At 40.2% G+C, this 11,819-nt stretch overlaps 1 non-coding gene across 1 annotated transcript; it reads right to left on the reverse strand.

The window, feature by feature from the left end:
- Nucleotides 1-7,894: 7,894 nt before the first annotated feature.
- LOC136315790 (U6 spliceosomal RNA) lies at nt 7,895-8,001 on the reverse strand. The gene has a single exon (XR_010727579.1). It is a non-coding gene; the product is annotated as a U6 spliceosomal RNA (small nuclear RNA).
- Between the last annotated feature and the right edge of the window lie 3,818 nt (nt 8,002-11,819).

The following is an 11,819-nucleotide window of genomic DNA, read 5'->3' on the forward strand; positions in this document are numbered from 1 at the left end:
ACCCTGTTTCCAATTTTCAATATTTTTACGAACCATGTTGACCTTAAACAAGTAGGCAGACATTTCTTCAGCAAAATGGGTTTATTTGGAAATAATAAAAAAATTGCAATTATGGACATGTGTTTAAAGGCAAACCACCCACAAATCCAGAGAAACAAAGGAAGGGAATTGTCTTTATGGACTTGGAGGGATTGTTGTAAACAAAACATCGGTAGGAGGAGACTGAAAGTTGAAATGATAGTGACTTCTCATTGGCTGAGTTGTGGCAGTCTCCCATCTCCTGTTACTGGGCAAGGAGAAAATCTTTTCTTCCTCCTGTTGAGGTAGTAAAGAAGTATTACTTTGTTTTGGAGATGTAAGGTAGTCTTGTCCTGCTGAGGTCAGGAGTGCCTGCTGAGTGACACAAGATGGAGTTCTCTTCTGGCCCCGAAATTCATTTTAAATGAGACTTCTGTTTATCAGTTTTCACACCCTGTATAGTCACATGTGTCAACCTTTATCAGAAACTCCCTCTGATTCTCCTGAAATGTTTATCAGAATATTCTCTGATTCCCCTACATTTTCTCATTCTTAGAATGACTCTTTTGAACTAATGAGAAAAAAAAAATCATGCTATCGGGAAAAGCAGTGAACAGGAAACAATGTGATTGTACTTCTTCACCTTGACTTTGCCTTCAGAAGTGTGTGGGGAGGGGGGACAGTTCAGAGCGTGGGCCTGTGAAAGGGAGACTTCGGCTATGTTTCATCAGGGTGATGGTTATTCACAGCGTTAGGGAAGTTCAAAGCCAGAGAGTTTTTAAATTCCAGCCTTTGGCTAGACCAGCCCATTGTTGGTATGAAAATACATCACCTGAAGGGATGGAAATTGAAAAGGGCTTTGAGCAGAGGCAGAAGTTGTCCTCTGGAACAGTTGAGGTGGGGTTCAGAGAGGAGGGTAGATCCAAAAATAGCAAAAAGGAAGCAAGTTCCAAATCCTCAAAAGCAATGAGAATGAAGAGTAAATTCATTCATAGCCAGAGACATTTCAAAATGATGGGTTCAGAGAGACAATATTAAAGAAAAACAGGTGACGAGGTAATGGGGAAAAGGCAGTTTTAGAAACTTGAAATTCTGAGCAGTTACTGGGTGGAATATTGGCATTTGGGAGGCCCTTGTTTTATCCATGCACAACATCGTGTAGCTTTAATGAGTTACAGTGACTTAATGGAATAGAGATTAGTTGCGATAGATAAGACACATCAAATATGAGCAGAGATAAAGTAATATTGACCCTTGACAATCTTAAGAATTTGGAGTACAGATACTTTGAAGTTGTCATTTTAATGCTGCACAAATTTGAAGGATGTGTTGATAGAGAAAGAGGAAATTGAATAAAATTCTTAGTTTTTCAAGCTTTGTTGCCAAATGGTGTCAGATAAAATTTTCAGTTGAGAAATGGTGAAAAATCACTTTTACTCCTAGCATTTCTCAGAGAACTGACATGTAGAGAATTTGTGTTTTATTTTCACTGTCAAATAACAACAAATGCATGCTTCAAGCATCAGAACTAAGTGATTTCTGTCTTTTCTTATAGCCCTTTACATTATACAGTATTTTTTTCTATAAATCTATCATTTCTTTTAGCTTCATAGTGTTTATTCAGAAAGCAACCCTGAATCAATCTTTTCACCTGGATAACAGAGAATATTCAAAAATTCTTTTTTCAGTGACTGGTCTTTATATAACTTAGTTCATGATGTTAATGGGAAGCTTAACAACCATTAAAAAAAAGAGAGAGGCCCTGGCCGGTTGGCTCAGCGGTAGAGCGTCGGCCTGGCGTGCAGGGGACCCGGGTTGGATTCCTGGCCAGGGCACATAGGAGAAGCGCCCATTTGCTTCTTCACCACCACCCCCCCCCCTCCTTCCTCTCTGTCTCTCTCTTCCCCTCCCACAGCCAAGGCTCTATTGGAGCAAAGATGGCCCGGGCGCTGGGGATGGCTCCTTGGCCTCTGCCCCAGGCACTAGAGTGGCTCTGGTCGCAGCAGAGCATCGCCCCCTGGTGGGCAGAGTGTAGCCCCTGGTGGGCGTGCCGGGTGGATCCCGGTCGGGCACATGCGGGAGTCTATCTGACTGTCTCTCCCCATTTCCAGCTTCAGAAAAATACAAAAAAAAAAAAAAGAGAGAGAGAGAGAGAGAAAATTTGTAAAAATAAAGAGATGTCTGTTCTGATGAGAAAGAATAAAACCTAGTGCAGGTCTCAGACAATACTGAAATTCTGGAGGTTGTACTGAATAAATGACCAAATTGTCAATATGAGAAGAAAGGTAAGATTAAGGTAGAAGAAAAATTTCAACTACACTAGTGTTTTCTCATTTTTTTTCTCACAGTTCACGACAGTTATTTAAAATTTTCCATTTTTCTGTATTCCACTTAGTTTGTAGATTAATCACAACAAGGATTTTAAAACTTAATGGCAAACATTGGCATAAAATTTAAGAAAAGGGAGCTCTTGGACTCAAGAATCAAAAAAGAAAACAATGGGTTTGCCTGACCAGGCAGTGGCTTAGTGCATACAGTGTCGGCCTGGGATGCCCAGGACCCAGGTTCAAAAGCCCAAGGTCACAGGCTTGAGTGTGGGCTCAACGGCTTGAGTGTGGATCATAGGCATGAATCCAAGGTTGCTGCCTTGAGCCAAGGTCACTGGCTTGGCTGTAACCCCCCGGTGTGCAACTATGAGTTGATGCTTCTCATCTCTCTCCCTTTGTTCCTGCAGTCTGTCTCTCTCTAAAAAAAACCACAAACAAACAGGAAAGATGGGATTGAAATAATGGCTTTATGCCCAGCAAATATGTTCACATGGCAATTTCTGGGGCTTGCCATCTTTCATATTAGCACACACCCCTCAGTGTCCATGAAATTAAAAAAAAAAAAAAGAAGCTTACCGACTCATTCAGTCATTTTAATGATACTGCACAGCAGTCATGATGGAATCTGTTTTCTTTCCCCAAACATTAGTCCCAATGCCTAATGACAAATCCCTCCTTGATGACTAGTTTGTCTTTGTCAAAATTTCAATGGGATGATGTCACTTATGTCAGTGTCTATATGATCCATCTACCTCCTAATAACTGGCTATGGATCACTAGCCTAAGGGAATTCTGACATATGTAACTCTCATTGGAAAATATTAATATAAGTTGTTATCCATGAATTTCAATCTTCTTTTATATTGTACATCCTTTTTATATTGTTGCTACGCCTTGCAAATTGTATCAAAGACCTTAAAGGAGACCTGTTTTAAGTATAAGCACTATGTTTTGTGCTTTGTCAACACAACTTATTAATTTCTGCCAAAAAAAAAACATGTAAATATCAGCATAGGTCATCTGTCGTTCATTTTATTTAAGACAATTTTATTATGAAATTTATAAAATTGTTTTCATAAGAAAGCATTCATTATTAATTATTACTTTGTTTTAATGTGGCCTGTCATGAGTTGTTAGCTACAGATTAATTGAAAGTTTCTTGAGAATGTATAGATAGGGAGGTAGAGGAAATTCTAGCATTTCAAGAATGAGCTAGCAATAGAATGGGAGTAGACTTGTGTACGATGAGAAGAAAAGATGTGCTACGGGTCCCCGGGGAAGCAACCTAGGAATTCGGGGAATGTATTACACAGCAAGGACTTAGATTCCGTTCCATAGACCTTGCTGTGCGTTTTCTCCTGTCTAGAATTAGAAGGATAGGAACCCAATTCAGGATGCTGTAAAAGACACAAAGATACTCCTATGTCTGTTGGGCTGTGTGACTCTATATACTTACAATTGTCATTGGAAAGCATGTGTTCATTATAAATATAGTAATGTTCTTTCTTCTCAACAAGAGACAAAATAAATACCACTAAATTAAACTCTTAATTTTATTATTGTTATTTTGTTCAATTATTTGTGCAAATTTCCATTTAAAGTTATTCTTTCATATAAATTTTTTTTTTGTATTTTTCTGAAGTTGGAAACGGAGAGGCAGTCAGACAGACTCCCGCATGCGCCTGACCAGGATCCACCTGACATGCCCACTAGGGTGCGATGCTCTGCCCATCTGGGGCATTGCTCTGTTGCGACCAGAGCCATTCTAGTACCTGAGGCAGAGGCCATGGAGCCATCCTCAGCACCCCGGCCAACTTTGTTCCAATGGAGCTTTGGCTGCAGGAGGGGAAGAGAGAGACAGAGAGGAAGGAGAGGGGGAGGGATGGAGAAGCAGATGGGCGCTTTTCCTGTGTGCCCTGACTGGGAATCGAACCCGGGACTCCTGCACACCAGGCCGACGCCCTACCACTGAGCCAACAGGCCAGGGCCTTTCATATAGATTTTTAAAAAAGTTAAATATATGATGCAACTTTATAAAATTTTATAAAATTTTCTGTTTTTCAGAAAATTCTACTTTCAGATATTCCCAAGATAAAACTAAGGTATAGTAACAAGAAAGACAAAACAAAAGTAGCCCTAAGAATTGTTTGTAATAATTCACATGTCTTTTTTACCTTTTTTTTAATAGTAAAATACCACTGAAAACTTATAAACTTTCTTTTCTGACAATGTTTAAGTTTGTTAAACTTTTTTTAGAATTTAAAAAAATATCAATAAGTTAGTACTGAATTGTTTCACATAATTAGCAAGGCTAATATTACTAAAGTTGATTGTTGTATGATGACATTGGTATCTGATTGCATGAGTATGCCACTGCTGTTGTGATATGCTTGTTCTAAGTCATGGTTACATGACAATTGCAGCCAAGTGTACCTCCAATCAGCAGATTCAGGTGACTACACTGAGTGGAGAGCAGTCCTGGGGGGTGGGGGGTGGTACCATGTGGATGAACATGGATGAAGAGTAAGCAGAAACTGAATAAACAAATAAAATGAAAGAGACAAAAATGAATGAAGACCTAACAGAAGGGCACAGTAAAAAGATGGCAAGGAAAAAGCACAGTAAGTAGGAGTTGAGGAATTCACATGTGCTAGAAAATTCTGTGTGTTGAAGGAAGAACGTGTCCTCTTGAGCCTTGTCCAAAGTGTCCTCTCCGATTCACGTCTTGCCAGCTTCTTGATTTTTTTTCCCTTTCCTGGCTACTAAACTGGCTGTGTCCCCCCGCACTGCCCCCATTTGTCTGCTTTTGTAATTAATGACTTTCCCAATTCAGAGATAGAGAAACCAGTCAGATACTGTCTGACCCCTAGAGTGGAGGACAGGCTAGAGTGTTGGAAAGAAGAGCATTTCAGAGGTCTGGTCAGTGGGCACCTGCAAGAAAGGCCGCCAGAGCCAGGGAAAGAGCCCCTACAAAGAATTAGAGAGGATAGCAGCAGGGTTTTCACAGGACTCAAACTACTGCCTTTTCCCACTGGTCAGCCTGGAGAGACCTCATAGTGCGTGCAGTAGCAAGTACCCAGTAGTGAGCAACCATGAACCCCATATCGAGTACCCAGTAGTGAAGTACAATGAGCCCCATATCGAGTACCCAGCATCAAGTACCCAGTAGTGGGCAACCATGAGCCCCATATCGAGTACCCAGTATTGAGTACCCAGTAGTGGGGTACCATGAGCCCCATATCGAGTACCCAGTATTGAGTACCCAGTAGTGGGGCAACTATGAGCCCCATATCGAGTACCCAGTATTGAGTACCCAGTAGTGGGGTACCATGAGCCCCATATCGAGTACCCAGCATCAAGTACCCAGTAGTGGGCTACCATGAGCCCCATATCGAGTACCCAGTATCAAGTACCCAGTAGTGGGCTACCATGAGCCCCATATCAAGTACCCAGCATCAAGTACCCAGTAGTGGGCAACCATGAGCCCCATATTGAGTACCCAGTATCAAGTACCCAGTAGTGGGCTACCATGAGCCCTATATCGAGTACCCAGTATTGAGTACCCAGTAGTGGGCAACCATGAGCCCCATATCAAGTACCCAGCATCAAGTACCCAGTAGTGGGCAACCATGAGCCCCATATTGAGTACCCAGTATTGATTACCCAGTAGTGGGGTACCATGAGCCCTATATTGAGTACCCAGCATCAAGTACCCAGTAGTGGGCTACCATGAGCCTCATATTGAGTACCCAGTATCGAGTACCCAGTAGTGGGGTACCATGAGCCCTATATTAAGTACCCAGCATCAAACAAGATCCTAAAGATGCAAACTTGTTATACACAACTTAACCACACCCCAGAACAAAGCTCAATAGTATTTATAGAAATAATAATAAAAAAGTAGCCAATACCCAACAAGTTAAACTTCACAATGTTTGCCATTTTGAATAAGATTAATAGGCTTGCAAAGATGCAGACAAATACAATATGTAATAAGGAGAAAAATCATGCATTGGACGCCAGCTAAAACTGGCACAGATGTGAAAGTTAGAAGACAAGTCCATTAAAACAGGCATCGCAACTGTATTTCGTGTATTCATAAGTAGAGGCATGAAAGATATGAGATATTAGAATTGTAATTCAAAAGCTGAAATTTATACTGTCTATGCTGGAGAATTCACTGAATTCAGTTAACTGAAGATGAACTTTGCCAGGAGAACAGATGGGCAAATCTGAAGATATAGTGATAGTAACTATTCAAAATGAAACACACAGCAGAAAAAAAAATGAATAAATGTAAATAGAGGAGGACATCAGTAAGCTGAAGGACAATTTCAGATGTCCCCGTGTGTGTAATTAGAGTTTGTTACACAGGGGCTGGACTGAGAATTTAAAGAAAAAATTAAAATTTAAATTAATATTAAAAATATCTGCCCTTTTGAAAACATTTTTTTTTTTTTAGAAAATATAATGATAAGTTCCAAACTGGGGGAAAAATGAGAAAGAATAGTTATTCAGAACATATAAAGGACCCTCAAATCTCTATAAGAAAACAACTATCACACCCCATTAGAATGACTAAAATTGAAAAGATTCTTAGTGAGGAAGTGAAGGAATACGAAATCTCATTCATACACCTTAGGTTGAAAGGCAAATTTGTTTAATTGCTTTGGGCAATTGTCAATTTCTTAAACAATTAAACATGCCTACATTATGACCCTATTTACCAAGAGAAATAGAAGCATATGACTGGATAGGAAAAATAAAGAATTATAACACTTTTTTCAACTTGTCACTCAATAAGTGAATGGAGGAAAGCACTGAGGAACCTGCCTGTCATGGAATACTATTCAGTAATAAAAAGGAGAGAACTATTGATACAATAACAACATGGGCGAATCTTGAAATAGTACTTGTCAGTGCATACTTAGAAGGCTTTTCTGCACTGAGAATCAGCTGGGTAGCTTGCTAATCTCATTTTGCACATCTGAAAACAGCTTGTTACTTGTCCTTGCCCTCAAACATGTTGGTTTTTATAGTGCTACTGCCTTGGGGGAAGCTAAAAAGTAGCTCCTTCATCTAGGATGTCCCCCCGCCCTTTCCTTTCGATAAATTTCACATCAGTTTATATTTAACTGCATGTTTCAAGTATCTTCTAATTTTTTCTTCTGTAGTACATCATCTTTCCAAGGAATTTCATTAGTACTGCTAGTGTAGTAATTATCACATGTCATTTTAATTATCTACTGATTCCCTGCACATTTTTCAACCCTTTTCATTATGACACCTTCAGGTAACAATGGTCACTTTACAGTTATTTTTGCTTCTGCAGATCTGAGAGTACTCTTGACTTACAATTGGTCTTAATAAATAATGTGATATGAAAAATTAGTAACATTTAAATCTTAGTTGTTAATTTATCTAAGAGTGAACATTTAGTATCAGAAACAAATTGTAAGGATATTTTTAATTGAATTTACTGAAGTGACAATGATTACCATAATTATATAGGCTCTGGTTCCCAATTCTACAACACATCTCTATATTCCAAAAACATGGAATGCTTCACAGATTTGTGTCTCAACCTTGTGCAGGGGGCATGCTAATCTTCTCCATATTGCTCCAATTTTAGTAGATGAGCTGTTAAAGCGAGCACTGTTAGGGTACCCCTAATCACGATTACTTAGTGGAATTTGTAAACCTGTGGCACATCACAGATCCACTTGGTCATAGTGGAGCCAGTGTTTCCCAAACACAGTCCTTCTTGCATCATCTTCATGTGGTTTGTTTTATTCGCTATGTATTTTAAACGAATATGAATTTTCTGAATTATTTAACTTAGTATAATGTCCTCAGTGTTTGTTCACCCATATTGTTGCAAATGGCAAGATTTGATTTTTTTTTAAGGCTGAATACAATTTCGCCGTGTGCGCATGTATTACAGAACTTTCAATATCCATTCCTCATCGATGGACAAATTGGTTGTTTCCCTATCTTGGCTAAGGTAAATAATGCTGTAATGAACAGGAGGGTGCATATATCTTTCCAAGTCAGCGTGTGTGTTTTCTTCAGAGAAATAACAAAGAAATGGAAATGCTGGATCATGTGATAGCTATAAAAAGTAAACATAGTCCAATCTTATGTAGTAGGGAGCATTAAAATAAGTCTACACTATTGGAATACATTCACCTGGATGCCACCTATTGTTTTATCTTTACAAGCTCAGCTGTTGCCATACATTCTTTATGAAGTCATTCTCTGCTATATGAATATGGGTATCACTGAAAAAAGAAAGTTTTTGTTGACTCGAAGAGAAAACATCTATTTAACTAATTATATGTATATGATTTTTTTAAAAAAAGGGAAACACACTGTTATTTTTTCAAAGTCCTCATGTTCATAAATGCCCTGTCTCAGCACATTTGACATCAATTGAAATTATTTCTAGGGTGAAATCATGGAAAAGCACTGAAGGACTTGGGGGGAGGCTAGCCAGTGACGAGAGCCTCTCTGTTTTCTGGTCTTCCCTCGTGAGTGGAGGTGCTTAGCCTCCCACAGAGACCCGGATACTGGAGGGCTTAGCTATCTTCTGTACTGAATTTATTGGGATACAGGTGTCCTGTGCACCACTCAGTAAAACATCTGCACTCTGCATCTTACGCCCATCAGCCCAAGCAGAGTCTCTTTCTGTCACCATTTCCCCTTCCTCTGCCCACCTCTGCCTCCCCCTTCCTCAACCCCCTTTCCCCCTGGATGTCACCCACTGGTGTCTGTGTCTGTGTGTATGTGTGTGTATTACTCTGCTTAATCCCTTCACCTTCTCTCATCCAGTCCCCTCCCCGCCACCTGCTGTCCCCTCTGACAGCTGTCAGTCTGTTTCCTGTCCACGTCTCTGCTTCTCTTCTGTTCGTCAGTTTCTTTGCTTAGGTCTATTCCACCTACAAGTGAGGTCTAACAGTCTTTGCCTCTCTCTGACTGCCTCGTTTCACTTAACACAGTCATCTCCAGGCTCATCGAAGGGTTGGCTCCCACATCCCTGAAAAAGACGTTTCTGTTTTGTCAAACTGGCAACAGGCTGGGAAATTTTTTTTTTTTTATATTTCAGAGGGACAGAGAAAGAATTTACAATAGCAAGTTTTCTAAAGTAAATGCCCTAAGTAAAGGAAGGTCAAGAGCCCAGAGTCAGGAGAAAGGCTGTCTAAAGTTCAATCTGGCTGAGGGAACATTAAGGCCATTTTGGTTAAAAGGAATTGGGAAGAAAGAGATATTTAAGTTATGCTGCCCTTTATAAAATTTTTTTTTAAATAATTCTCATCTCTAAAAAAAGTTTTAGAACTTTTAAATTCATCCTGCAGCTCTGTAAAACTTTTATAGCTCGCATTAATGATATGGAAAATTAATTTGACTGACCAGATCTGTTGAATGACTTTTGGTTATAAAAATGACAAAAACAAAAAAGAAAAAAAACAAAAAAAAACCACACACAAAAAAAAACCTGAAGCAAGTAGTTCAGAAATGTCCTTTCAAAAAACTATTTTGACAAGTGCCATTTCATTCCCATTATTTTTTAACACTTGATGATATATTGTTAAATGAGGTTATTATATTTAATACTGGTAATGAATTCTTACTTTAAGTTTTCAGGGCTGGTTTTCTGCTATCCAGTGTTTGCTGGGAGGCAGGCTGAGATTTTGAGGATGTGCAAGAATTACTGAACTCGCAGGTTAATGAACTGGAAGTCAAACGTGTTGGCCCAAATGCCTGGATACTGTGCTGTGTGTTTCTCATTAGAAAGCCTTGAGTGACAAAGGATGGCTCTTCTCACCAGTTGTAGAAAAAGAGGTTCTGTCTCTTTACAGACCTGACTGATTTAGAGGCATTATGTGTTCCAATGCTAGACTTTGTTTCAAACAAAACAAAAACTTTAAACTAAACTTAAAAAAATGTTTAATCTATACTTGAAGAGTCAGTTAAAATGCAAGCAGTGTACTTCAGATTGATCAGTAACCAAAAGGAATGGCAAGAGGGTATTTTTTTATCAAACTAATTACCACGTCAGATGCTTCAAATATAAAGTTAGAGAAATGTGTGCAAACAGTCCCGGAGGCGCTTTGCTACCATCTGCCTTGGGGAGGAATTTGTTATCTTACTTGGTTCCTCTAGTAGTGATGACAGCTTTTTCCTAATGTGGGCAGTCTCTCTCCCTCTCTCCCTCTCTCCCTCTCTCCTTCTTTCCTTCCCTCTCTCCCTTTCCCCCTCTCTCCTTCCCCCTCTCCCCCTCTCCCTCTCTCCCTCTCCCCCTCTCTCCTTCCCCCTCTCTCCCTCTCCCTCTCTCTCCTTCCCTCTCTCCCCCTCTCCCTCTCTCCCTCTCTCCCTCTCTCCTTCCCCCTCTCCGCCTCTCCCTCTCTCCCTCTCCCCTTCTCTCCTTCCCCCTCTCCCTCTCTCCTTCCCTCTCTCCCTCTTTCCTTCCCACTCTCCTTTCCCTCGCCTGCCCCACCTCCACTCACCCCCCACCACACACACACACACACACACACACACACACACTAGCAAAGGAGCTTAATAAAATCTTGGCCAAACAGCCAGTTCAGATTGGATGATTTTAACACAAAGTTTCCACAAAAAATATATATTTCATCATTTTTCATATATTTCGCTGATTTTAATGAATTATCTTAAGTTTCTTCTTATAATTTGGGAAACAATTGGGGGAAAATGTTTAACAAAGACAGGTTCAAGAGGAAAACAGAACGCAGTCTTTGTGCTAAAAGGGAAACACATTTTATATACTGGCACCCATACTCATGACTGCCCTCGTTTATTCTCTTAGAGTGAAAATGGAACTTTAGAACGAGAAACAATCATCGCAAACCAGGTATCACGTCAGGGGATAATTTCTAAAATATAAAAGGAACTCATACAACTCAATAACGAAAGAACTAATGACCTGATGAGGAAAACGGACTAAGGACTTGGATAGACGTTTTTTCTGAAAGAGACATTACTAAGGATCCATAGGTGTATCAAAAGATGCTAAATATCACTGATGACCAAGGAAATGCAAATTAAAGGCACAGGGAGGCACACACCTGAGAGGAGGCTGAGTGGGGGGCCAAGGTGGCAACATGAAAGTTTCCTGAGCTGCCCTCTGCTCAGCAATGCTGCAGTTCACACCAGCACATGCTGAAGTTCATGCAGAGAGACCCGCTGAGTGGCTCCTGCTCACCAGGGCAACGGGGAAACGCCCCCACGGAAAGGAGAAGGAGAGGCGCTGTCACTTTCGTGCCATATGGACATACAATCAGGACATTATGCTACATGAATTGTCATTCACAGAGGGACAAATACTGCAGGATTTCACTTATTATGCAGTGTCTAAAATAGTCAAACCCATAGAAGCAGATGTAGGATAGTTTCCAGGGGCTGAGGGGACCAGGAAGTGGGGACATTAATCAGAGGGCATAAAGTTTCAGT

Source organism: Saccopteryx bilineata, chromosome 11 (genome assembly GCF_036850765.1).
Source record: "Saccopteryx bilineata isolate mSacBil1 chromosome 11, mSacBil1_pri_phased_curated, whole genome shotgun sequence".
In the NCBI taxonomy this organism is placed as follows: domain Eukaryota; kingdom Metazoa; phylum Chordata; class Mammalia; order Chiroptera; family Emballonuridae; genus Saccopteryx; species Saccopteryx bilineata.